Source organism: Poeciliopsis prolifica, unplaced genomic scaffold (genome assembly GCF_027474105.1).
Source record: "Poeciliopsis prolifica strain line A6 unplaced genomic scaffold, Auburn_PproV2 SCAFFOLD024, whole genome shotgun sequence".
NCBI lineage: Eukaryota > Metazoa > Chordata > Actinopteri > Cyprinodontiformes > Poeciliidae > Poeciliopsis > Poeciliopsis prolifica.
Window position 1 is genome coordinate 873,339 of NW_026562399.1, and position 12,766 is coordinate 886,104.

General features: G+C 36.5%; 1 protein-coding gene across 1 annotated transcript in view; it reads right to left on the reverse strand.

The window, feature by feature from the left end:
* The window catches only part of sgcd (sarcoglycan, delta (dystrophin-associated glycoprotein)), a 185,066-nt gene that overhangs the window by 137,648 nt on the left and 34,652 nt on the right, over positions 1–12,766 (reverse strand). Inside the window, exon 2 of the mRNA XM_055046609.1 lies at positions 5,912–5,965. The gene's annotated coding sequence lies outside the window, so the exon portion shown is untranslated. The remainder of the gene's footprint in view (positions 1–5,911; positions 5,966–12,766) is intronic.

Consider the following 12,766-nt stretch of genomic DNA (forward strand, 5'->3'; position numbering starts at 1 on the left):
CATTTGATGTTTGTTTTTTAACGGCTCATTTTCTAGCTACCAATAAACATGATCTTACTGGCAAAAAACAGCTAGAGCTGAATTTTTAAAACTGCTTTGGCCCAAATGAAAGTACAAAAATGTCCAAAATGTGAATTTTCCACAACACATCCAGCTTAAACTTTAACAAGGAAGAAGGTCAATTAAACTGTTGAAATTCAAGCCACAAATATTAATATTAAAAGGCAGGTAAAATAATATTCAGTTTAAAATCACTGAAATGTTAAACTTTCATGTTTAACTTGTAAAATTATAAATCACTTTTAACACTGAACTGAAACCCAGTCAGAAAGATGCATTAAAATTGAGTGAAAATAAAAGATAAATTAGGATTTTATGACACAAAGGAGACCTTTCAACATGTGTGATGATATTAACTGGATTTCAAAAAGCTTATGAAAAGATAAACTAAATGAAATCTAAATTACTATGTCAGTAACAGTAGTTATATCTGATGGTTTTAACTTGTCTATGTTTTTTGGTATACAACCATCATTAATAGACTGTACATATCAGGAAGAAGGAGACAATTTAGCTTGAAACTGTTATCCTTCCCTTACTGGAATGGAGGCCATGTTAAATGCTCTATCTCTCACAGCAAGGTCCTAGACTAATTCCTCCACTCAATCCAGACCCAGAATCAAAATCATTCCTCTGACTTTCACACAAACAGCTTGTTTCTCCTAAGATTCAGCTTTTTGGGTGTCTGTTTCTGATTGTCTTGCATGTTCTGTGTTTATCACAGTCACAGCAGAACAGAGTGTTTATGCTGCGTTTACTTCTTTTTGTTCCAGAGTCTAGCTCTGCTTTTTCCTTTTTTCTGCGCCTCGCCTCCAGTGACACTGCGTTTTCCAGAACTCCTTTCTCTATTTCTGACTCCTGTTCTACTGCTGTCGCTCTCCTTCCGGTGTTGTTGGCTTTGCTAACAGGCATCTTTGAGATGGTTCATTCAGAAGCAGCTGGATCAGGTCCTCTCCACTTCAACCTCCTCTAACTGCTCACCTTTACTTCCACATCTCTGCACATTTCAATCTCTTTTTACCTCCAACAGCCCTCCGTTTATCCTTTTCTCATCTGTCTCTCTCTCTCTTTCTCTCCTTCGACTAATGTGGTTTCATCAGATTTGTTCAGAATAATCAGCAGTAAAATCACCACCCAATCCTCCCTGAACATTATACTGCCAGAAAAACAAAATTAGGTCTGTGAGAAAGTAAAGTTTTATAGATATCTGCAAGCTGCTCTTAAAACTATTACTCTAAAAGTTTTTTATTGATTTTTTAAGTGATTTTACACAGACCCAGATTTTGCAGATGTTGTATTTTTTTTTTCATTTATAATGAATTCTTGGGGTAGCACAGTGGCGCAGTGGGTAGCGGTGTTGCCTTGCAGCAAGAAGGTCCTGGATTCGATTCCCGTGTTTGCATGTTCTCCCTGTGTGTGTGTGGGTTCTCTCCGGGTTCTCCGGCTTCCTCCCACAGTCCAAAAACATGACTGTCAGGTTAATTGGCCTTCCCAAATTCTCCCTATAGGTGTGAGTGTGTGTGTGCATGGTTGTTTGTCCTGTTTGTCTCTCTGTGTTGCTCTGCGACAGACTGGCGACCTGTCCAGGGTGACCCCGCCTCTCGCCCGGAACGCAGCTGGAGAGGCACCAGCACCTCCAGACCCCGTTAGGGAGAAAGGTCCTCAGAAAATGGATGGATGAGTTCTTGATATTTTATTGGTTTTGTCATGAAAGAAGCTCTCTCATTATCAGCAATATTTACCTCTTTTGGCAGTAAGGGTAAGAAGTTTTTATGAAGATCCTATTAATTTGTGGTTATATGACATACAACTGTAAGGATAAAAAAAATAGAATCTTGGTCTACTTAGTAACTCTAAGGGTTAACCTTAGAGTTACTGAAGATTTAAGTCTTTACATTTACGTCTGGTTAGAAAGTCTTCCAGAGAAAAGGAGATGGAAATATGATCCTTGTTGCTATTACTGATAGAACAGATGGTTTGAACTTTGAACTTCCCCTTGTTTTCTCTGCATTCATTAAGCTTCTTTTTCAACTCCTAGAATTTGGGCTTTTGAGATACTTTTCTATTGCTCTCAGTGATAAAAACAATAACTTATAGTCCCGATTACACATTATAACAACCGTCCAAAGGTTAAAAAAAAGAGCAAATTGATAAGCAGCTTATCAGTGTGCATGCTTCCGGTGTAATGTATTCTTAAATCATACATAATACAAATTATAACAGCTCTTCTCACATTTTCATGAATAAGCCTCACATTTACTTTACCTTGGAAATAAATGTTTTGTAATGGATTATGACTAATGTAAAATTAACCAGAAAAATATTTGGATTGTGGTTTTAGTGAGAGACAATGACTTTAAATGACATTTGTTGTGACTTGAAGCTACACACGTAAATTTAATTTGTCATTTGCTAACAATAGAGCGGTGAGTATTTAACTTTCTTCAGTCATACATGACACACTGGTTTTTTTTAGTGGAGTCAGAGCAGAAAAGCCTAGGTGCCAGTCCTGAATCTGGGCCCACACGGCATATGCTTTGGTGTGAGCTGGGATCCAGGTGCCTGCTCCTGTACTACTCAAAGGAATGGAGCAGTCAGCCTTATTGTGGCACATATTGTCATGTTTTCAGAGCGGTTAGGCTGATTTCACAGTTGTTTCCTGCAATGGGAAAACAGAAGTGGCTTTATGAAATCAAACAGAACCGCAGAGAGAGGCGATGCCGGGAGCAAAAACAAATGCTGCTACGTTACTAGATGTGTCACCTTGTAGAGCCGATTTACTATACTGCCAGCAAACTCTCAAACAGAACCAACTGCAACAGGAAATGTGCAACACAGAACATCTCGAATGCTGATAATATGCATACAGCCTTTTGGTCTCAGTGTGCCGCCGAGGTATCAAGAAATGGGCAATTATCTTGTATGAGCTTTAAGTGCTTTAGAAGCCTGGTGGTGTATTTCTGCTGTATATGCACCTTTCATCTGTATGCAAACTGCATATTTAAGAAACATTTTCTAATCTCAAGAAGTGAAAACATGTATAAACATAAACTATATTCATGTTTATTGCTACTTTATGTGCTGAGCAAGTGTTAAAGTGTCAAAATAAGCGTGCTGTCTAGGCACAGGTTGGTAAAAACTGCAAAGAGCTGCAACTGGCTTTTTGGTCCTTCCAACTGTGCTTCCTAAAATCTGACTAACAATGAGAAAGAAACTGAAGTTTCAAAAATACTTAAAAAAATATATAGTTTATTTTTTAGTTTTTGCATGGAATAATTACATTTGATTTCCAATACAAAAATACACTAAAAGTACCAGTTTTTATTTAGGTCTATTTTTCTTGTCTTTAAGCTGGAAGCTATGTGCAAATATCAGCATCTCTTATCAGAAAAATTGTAGCCAAATTTTTTTCAATGTTTTTTTTATTAATAGAGAAATAAAAATGGGAATAAAAATGTTGCTCTTTTAAAATTACAACATATTTCATGTTGAAGATATTAATGATAATATATGTATGTTTTTAAAAGTTCCAGTGATATTTATGGTTCTAAGCCTTTTTTATCCAGATGCATTGTGGGTATATACATTGGAGACTCTTTAGATTCTAAAGGTGCAGGCTGTTGCTCCAACAAATTTTAATAAATTAATTAAATGAACAATATATGTGATTAAACTTCTTTCAGAAAAAAAACATTTATTCCTACTGTACTGATGACTTCCCTCCCAACACTGCGTCTACTATGGATCGAGGGCTGCCAACATCTCTGCAGATGCCACACATCTTGGACACAAACCGTTTTGACTTTAACCTTCAAGTTGGTGAAACAGAGCACTGTTTTCAAAACCTGGTCATACTGTCCAAGTAGTCTGCTGCACTACCTACATAGTCTTGCGGAAATGCAAGACCATGCGTTTTTGACTTCTTTTGTAATACCACTACTTATATCTAAAGATGAATGGTCTCTCATGTCAGTAAGTTCCCAGGTGCTTTTTCATGTACCACTTAAAATAGGATGAGAAAATTCTAGTAATACTAGTTGATATTTGAAAAAAAAACAGAGATGGAATTAATGCAGCAGCGGAGCAATTTATATTTAAGCCATACATCTGTGATGAACCATTTAACCTGTAAAACAGTATTAACTAAACAATGTTTTACAACACAGCGATGCAACAAAAATGCATCTTCACTTAAAACATAATCATTCAATACCATTTTCCAAGCTGGGGGGGTGGACCACAGTCTTCCCAGTGGTCCACAATCACTGTTTATTCAACGAGCAAAATTCAGAGACTGTTGCAAAATGTTGCACATGCATAAATAAATAGACAGAAAAAAAATTAAGCTGATTATAAAAGTGTTATGATGGATGTAAGCTTGTTGCTTTAGCTTGTTTTGGGCTATTTAAATGCATAAGAACATGTATTTACCCATATATTTTACATTTAGAAGAACCTCATTGCAGAACACCATATAAAATGGAAATACAAAACAAAAACATATGAACATTCTTTTAACCTCACTCATATGAACCTACAAACCTCACTCCTGAGGTTTTTTTTTTTTCTTTTACAATATTCAACATCTTAGATTTTTACATTCAAGCTGAACTGCAAACATCCAGGAACTGTACATTTAAAAATCCATTCACAGTTCATCTGAAGTTTATTTTTCAAAAGTTAAGAGTTGACAAGCCACTCTTGGATTTAATATTCACTTGCATGTTTGTTGTGCCTTTATGGCTAGGCTTGCCCAAGAGCAATTCTATTTGTGTCTTTGGTTGTTTTGCTATTTTCTTTTCTTTTTTTCTTGTTTAAGTAATCCAGATATTTTTTAGCAATAAAAACGTTCATGTTTCATCAGATTCAACACTATACAATCATCGAAACAACCAGCTCTAGACTTATTGTTTTAACATACTGAGATTGCATCCTTAGTGATAGAACTTTCAGTGCATGTATTGAGAATTTAATAATTACTTGTATCCAAGCAAAAAGAAAAAAAAAGAGTAACATTTTCAGTTAAAACAAACCGGGTTGTGGAGGGAAATTGCTCTTAAAAGAACCATCAGAGAGATGGTGAGAACGAGATGTGAGGGTTTTAATAAGCAACAAACAACAGAGCAATTACAATGTGTGTATCTGTGTAAGTAGAATTGATTTAGGAAGCACAAAAATGAGCATTACCTACAGATCTAGCTGCAGAACATCTTCACGCTGCCACACTCATCAGTATATCACGCCAAATATAACTCACAAAGTACAGAATAAAAGCATCAGACATTTAAAGTAGCTAGTCACAGCTAGAAACTACTCAGAGATAAAGCTGGTGAAAGTGAAAATGTTGCATCTGACTTGCAGCTAATTAAAGAGATAACCATTAGTGGGGTTGATGTTGTATCTGACTTGATATTAGTCAGAATTGACTAGTTTATGTCAATCATTAACTAGAGCTAACCGATGCACAGAACTAACCACGAGTAAGGTGAGGGTTTCAGCTCAGCAGCAGCTTGTTGACACAGTCAGCCAAAAAAATGATTAGCTTCAACAGTTAGTCAAAGCTACTCAGTAATTTGGGTTAACTACCAGTGGAAATGTTTATTTCACTTTCAATATAAGCACACATGAAAGGGGAAATTTAAGTTGGAGTTAATGACCAGCTTAAGCTAAATCCTTGTCTGAAAAGTCCACTGAGAAAAGAACAGTATGATGAACAATCAAAACTTTAACTGTTTTCCTCCATCATTATCAGCTCATCCTGCAATTTCATCCAAGAAGCCACAAAGTACCTACGGAAAAGAACTGCATTATAACATAAATGCACAGAGTAAAGAGTAAAACATCCACTCACCTCAGAGTGCTGATTTGGAGTACCTGACAGGGACCTGGGGATTTTTCTAATCACCTATGAAAGAAGGAAAAAGATAAGGTCAGCATGTCACAGATACAATACCTCTCAGATGATCATCCCCTCCCTGACCTCTACCATTATTTCCCAATTTAGCTAGTGCCAATGAGGGATCAGAACTCCCTCAGTCTCAGTATTTATTCAGCAGAAACAGGTAAGAAGCAGAAGACCAGATCAGCAAAACTACCCCAAAAAATCCCTCACATAAGAACCTGCATCAAGCTCTTGAGGTTGCTTGAACTTTCTGTGCCCTGGTTTCTGGCCATGCTTGTGCTGTGTAGACTTTTGTGCTTTCATCATAGCTCACATCTTTTTTAAAAACAGAAGTCAATGACTGCATACTTACAAAAATTCAACTGCTGAGGCAGTTCTGTTGAAGCAGCACCATTTTTCAAAAAATTATATTTAATAATAATTTAGAATATTATTTTCTTTCAACCTTCAGAGGAAGTACTTCAGCTGACAAATTTTCCTAAGCTTCTGGTAGTGCAGGCCCAAAGATTTATTATTGAATAAACCCATAAAATTTTAAACCCGACATTCAATAAAAAGCCTGACAATATATCAGAAAATCCCACAGCAGACAGGTTTTTGTTGCAGACAAGAAAACTAAGATACCAAGTTGGTGGTATCCACAGAATGGCTTGTTAAGAATTCATTATGTATTGGTCTGGTGAATTTATAAGTGTGTCAGAGGCAAAAGCATCACCACCAGGTCAGAAGTTGTTTAAATAAGTGTACATTTAACCTAAGAGTGACTTTTATTTTTGATGTTACAATTAGCAATTTACTTTCAATTATTTTTGTTTGTTTAGAGCTAATAAACCTGTCAAAGCCTTCATTTTAGAGACAAAACAGAAACACGTGCGCTTAAGGTTACAATAACAAGTGTAAGAGTAGTTATATTTTTGATAGAACAATATTGCAAATATATCATATCCACATTTTATTCTGCGGCATATAAATATAAAAGGATATGTCTAAATAGACTTTAATAAGCTTGGTGAGTTTTTACCACATTTGTGTCGGGCACAGTTGACATTTAATATACTTAAGATTGTGTGTCAATCAGCTTTGCCTAACTCAGAAAAGGCATTTTAATTAAAAAAAGGAAAACCTATACCACCACCACAAAGATAAGATACACTTTTGCTGTATTTCACCTATAAAGGATTATTATTCGTAGTACAAGTAAACTTTTCTTCGGTTTGTCCCCATCACAGACACACTGCATTATAAATCAGTCAGGGATAAATTATAGCCTGCAGGGTGAAACACACAATGCACCCAGCATTTAGACAGTTGTGTTTTAACGAGCAGAGAGGACACTGGAAGTGGCTTACTGAAAAGATTTGCCAGATTGAGGTTGGAAAACAGACGTAGGGTGTGTCCAAATTCAGAAACTACATCCTTCGAAGCCCACATTTAAGTCCAAATTTGAAATTTGACAACTCCTCTAAATACATCATTCTTTTTTTCAGAACTGATGGACGGGTCAAGTATATCAAAGGTGAGCTATAATGCTTCCTTGAACAGGTTAAGACAGGTCTATGGGCTATGAAAAAATGTTCATTACATTTTTGGTACAAATTCATTCTTAGATGAAATTTTAGTCAAGTTAGTTCTGCCTATTTTAAGCTTCTTTCAGAATGAGCTGAATAGCACCTCCTGTCAATTTAAATCCAAACAACCTGCTGCTGGCTATGCCTCTGAACTCAACGATTACCCTCGCACATGAAAATGGCTGCAAACAGATGCACAATTATACAACTGCATATCCTTGAAGGAAGAAGCAGAGTCTCCCGAATAACCAAAAGAATGCAAGAAGTGGTTTCTGGATGGTAAGTTAACAATAAAACTTTTTTTTTTTCCAGCAGCCACTGTACTGTGGCCAAATGTACTGGAGCTCAGCTTAGTTTGCTCGGTAATGGGTTGGGTTTCACTGAGGTTGCTAGGTGAGGGTGAACCTGCTATGATGTTACATTTTGGAGATTTTTGAAACTGCTTGATTTCCATACACAAAAACACATTAACTTATTACAAAACACAACCTGGATAGTTCTCTTTAAGCACTCGTGCTTTTTTAAGAAGCAGTTAAGACCCAAATGTAATTACAAAGATTATGTGGAATGGATTATGTGGAATGTGAATTTTGCATAATTTGTTCCCTTTAGTTAAAAACCCAAGAAAGATTTCAAGCTACTTTCTTACCAGCTTTGGTTCAATTTAAACCCTACTCTCTAGCTTCACAAACCACAAATTGAGAATGAGAAACAGTGATACCTAGGCTTGACCATTTGAGATACAGATTCCCTCCCAATCATTTAGTTTGATAAAAAGATAAGTTTCATGAAACTCCCAAAGTTTAACAGTAGGTTTTTGTCCTGAGATTTTTTGTTTTTCTTTTGTCCTTATGCCCTACATAAGGACGTCCTTATTATTCTGATGCAGCAAGACAGTCACTCCCATCACCTCAATTTAATTAAAGTTTCATCTTTTAAGAAAGCAGCTCTCATTCTCCACATGTGGCGAGAGGCCGTTCTGCTGACGAAGACTGAGCCAAGGCTGCATGACAGTCCTGCCAATATCAAGGCGTCTTTTCCACAAGTACAGCAAGAGAACGACGAAGCATTACACACACCGCTGCCCAATTAGAGCAGGAATGTGAATTAATGAGCAGGTCAGGGCAGGTTAATGAAGGGTGTTGCCGATCTGCTGGAGACTCAAATTAAAAACTGTATCCCTATCTGGACAAAGTTTCTTTGTTACTTCGTTCTCTGCTGGAAATGATTATGTTGGTTCTGAGCTTATTTTTTATTTTAAAGACAATAAAGCTCTGAACAGTTGATGTGACGGCGGATGATTGGGTGCCATATTTTAGAGGCTGATCTCGTCACTTGAATGGGACTTTATTGTTGCTATTTTATGCCAAGATAATTAAAAAGACCAGTAAAACCAGAAAGTGAGATGGAGAAGGAAGCAAGGAAAATACGCTATGAATAATTACAAATGAAAATGCTTGTTCTTTATTTTTTGGATGGATCCTACAAATAATATGTGGTGCTCTGTTTTGTATCTCAAAATACACAACACAAACTTGTTGTAAATTAGTTTCTTTTCTCTTTTATGCCCATTTGTGCTGCGGAGACAGGTGCAAATACACATAAATGACAGTAAAAAAGTACAAATAATGAAAAACGTTGAATGTGAACAGTGATTTTCTGCAAGTGAGACTGCACAATGATTGCTAGTGTAACCAGTACCAACAAACTAACTATCTTGTTGATATTTACATTATTTTTTTTCTATACTTTCAGCATCCAACTTTATCTGAATATTGAAAAAGTTCATTATTTGACAAGAAGCAATGGATTATGTTCCTTGTCATTGTGACTTTCATGTTTTTAAGGTTCAAATTGCCCTTTCTGCTTTGAAGTGTTCAAATCACAGATTGTTTTGTTATCACAGATCAGATATTTGAATTAAAGTCATTTCTGCTTAGTCATAGGGGAAAGAAAGTACACCCTTTTACATTTGGGAGGGTTTTACATGCCAGGACATTATGATAAATATAATGTCTTTGCAGGTTCTATATTTGTATTATGTAACCTCAAGTCAAAGCTTCTGTAATGACATATTGCAGACTGTCATTATGAAATAAGCACAAATAAACCAAAAATGGAAAATTTGTGAGTGAAACATTATGCATATCCTTGCAGACAGTGTTTGTAAAAGGATTTTGTGAATTAAAAATAAATATATGCTGTTTGACGTGGTAATAAGTGACCATACTTTACAATATGTTACACTCTGGCTGTCCAATAAAGTTCCTGAAATTTAGCACAGACCACTGAAAAGCATCCAGATTAAAATGAAGATATAAATGGGAAATGAACACCTGCATGACTGAAATAAACCGGAAAACCTAATGAGCTCTCGGATAAAACAGCTCCAGTGGGAGAGTCTGCATCTGTGAGCCACCAACATCAGGCAGTTTAACCAAAACTCTGAGAATATAAATATATTAGCAAGTAAAAATGCAAATCCTCAAGTCTTTGGGGAAAAGGAAGGCCTCAGCATCCCGGGTGGGCTGGTGAAGTGTTTTACTGTAAACATAGCCTGAAACTCTAAACAATATTGCAAATTTTCTGCGGGGTGAGAAGCAACACACTGCAAACCCCCCAAACAGCACAAAACCAACACTGTCAACTAAACAACATCCATGTTCCTTCACTAACTGTAGCCCTCAGGCTGCCAACGCTTATCTGGGCATATTATAATGTATTACAGATTTTTAAACACAATAGCTTCTAATAGTATCAGCTTATTAGTTAAATTATTTATACAGGGCCACCAGAACATTTGTTATGGGCTGGGCACTTTACACAGCTCACAGTTACACTAGCAGGGGGATTTTGTTTGCTTTGGTTAGCATAGCAACATTAACATCGACTGAGATAATATCCCTTGTTCCATTCAAAGGTATAAAATGAGTAGGTGTGCTATTTTGTCTCTTTTTATTTTAAAAGTGGTTATTGCAACTGGCTTATATCAAATCATTCATGGATCCCCTTCAGGTCTAGATCTAACTTCACATAGCTACTCTCCTGTGTTAGCTCAGCTTCACACAGTGTGCTGCTACTAGCCTAACTCTGAGAAGTTGTTAGCTTTAGTAAGTGTTAACTTATCTCTGGCTAGATTTTAAACTTAATTTGAGTAGTTGTTACTTTGTGGAGCTTTCGCCTCAATTCTGAGTAGCTGCTAGCTCAATGCCATGTTCCACTTATCCTTAATTCAACTGAGTAGCTCTTATTTTGAGTAGCTTTTAGCATCAATTTAAGCAGCTTTCGACCTCACTGTAAATAATAGCTTATCTCAGAATAGCTGGTATTTTATCTTAGAGTAACTGGTATGGTGTTAAGCTTCTTCATTCAGCGTAATCACAGATAGAAGCTGGTTAATATCCAAATAGACTTAGTAACTTTTAGCTTGATTCTCAATGACAACTACTGTGTGATATCCAAACTAAGATTTGAATGCTCAAGTAAGAGATTGTCAATAGCTAATCCCACAAAATGACATTTAAAACAAGACAAAATGAAAAAAAGAGAAATGTTTTTCAATCCAATGACCCATACCAGAAAACTTTTATTATAGCACTTTAAAATGATATTTACTGAAAAACAATATCTTATACTTGGGCTAGGAAGGCCTTAAACAACAACTGATCCACAGAGAAAAGGCACCTACAGCACATCTGTAACGTGTTTATGAGATCCTGTCTGTGAGGACAGGTATAATAAACATTTCCTGCGTTCTTCAGCTCTCCAAGCTCTGATGACTTATTACCTGCAGTATCAAAGCTGAACACTGTGCCACTGCTCTGCAGAGAGAGCTGTGCTGGGTGGCTTAATGAACACATTGTGTGTGAGCGCCATGAGAGCCAGTCTGAGCATCCATCTGTGTGCATTCATTTATTTAATTTCCATGCTCTTAAGCTTGTTTCTAGTAATAATTATAATTCCAAACACACTTGGATGCATGCATAATTTTATATGAACAGGGTATAAGTACCAAAGTCCATCAAGTGCTGGTAATGCTGTCTAATGCATCCACAAGGAATCCTCCGTCACTCACTAGTATAAGTGTAGCAAGAGAAAGATAAAACAAAAGTGCACTCAGAGAAAAATGCTATTAAAGTCTCACATGCCCAATAAGAATGACTAAAAGCTGAGATTTTTTTATTTGATAACTTCATGTCAGAATGTCACACCTCCTGAGTTTTCAATTTACCCGTTATTCATGATGACACATTTGTCCATGAAAAGATTTGCTTTTTCTTTAAAAAAAAGATAGAAAATAATAATGAAAAACAAAAATCTAAACAAAACCAGAGATCCATGTCAAATAAGGCTCAGATTAACAAAAAGATGTGACACAAGATTAACTTCAAAGCTCTTTTTGAAGATCTTTACGTTCAAGTCACAGTGGCATGAGTCAGCACTGGCTGGTAATTTGATCTCTGCTAATCTGCTCTGAATAGATGGTGACAGAAAAAAATGTAGCAACTGAGATAGGGCCTGATGAGGAAAGCCTAGGGCTAAACGATAATGAGGGGAGGCTGCAAAATGAAATGATGAGCACGGTGGAAAGAGAGTCAGGAAAAAAGAAAAAGAAAAGAAATGAAGAAACTTCTTTATTTCCCCCTGTTCTATCTGATGCTCCTCCTAATCCCTCAACATTCCCAGTCCTGCCCTAGTAACAGTGAACAGTTATTAGAGAGTTGGCTTCTATAGTTCAGTATACAGGTGGGTTCAGTCTTCCTTCACTGGTGACCTTTCAGATTTACTTTTCTGTCCTCAACTTCCCTGCCATTTTCATGTCAGTTTGGTATGAAGCCCAAAGTGCATGTTATCGCCATATAAAACAATCTGATCAAAGGCAAAAATGTCCACCATCTCCCACTTCGACCGCTTGTTAATGCCAATAACAGAAACTACAAAGTACCACTGCAGCCATTACTTGCTCCAAACTGCTGCTGCTTGATGCTGCTTTACTGCACACTGAGAGCCTGATCGTTGCGGTTAAACATGTGTAATTTTGCTGTGCAGAAATACTAGAATCCATGTATATTACTAGCACTGATGTGCACCATAGATGCAGGACACTTAGTTTATGGATGAATGGTTGATACACAGAGCACAAAAACTATTACAAGACTCTCCAGAGTCTGCAAGTTTTACATTTTGGAATATTTTATGTTTTGTTTTTTGAGAAGTTTTTCTAAATTTAGATGTT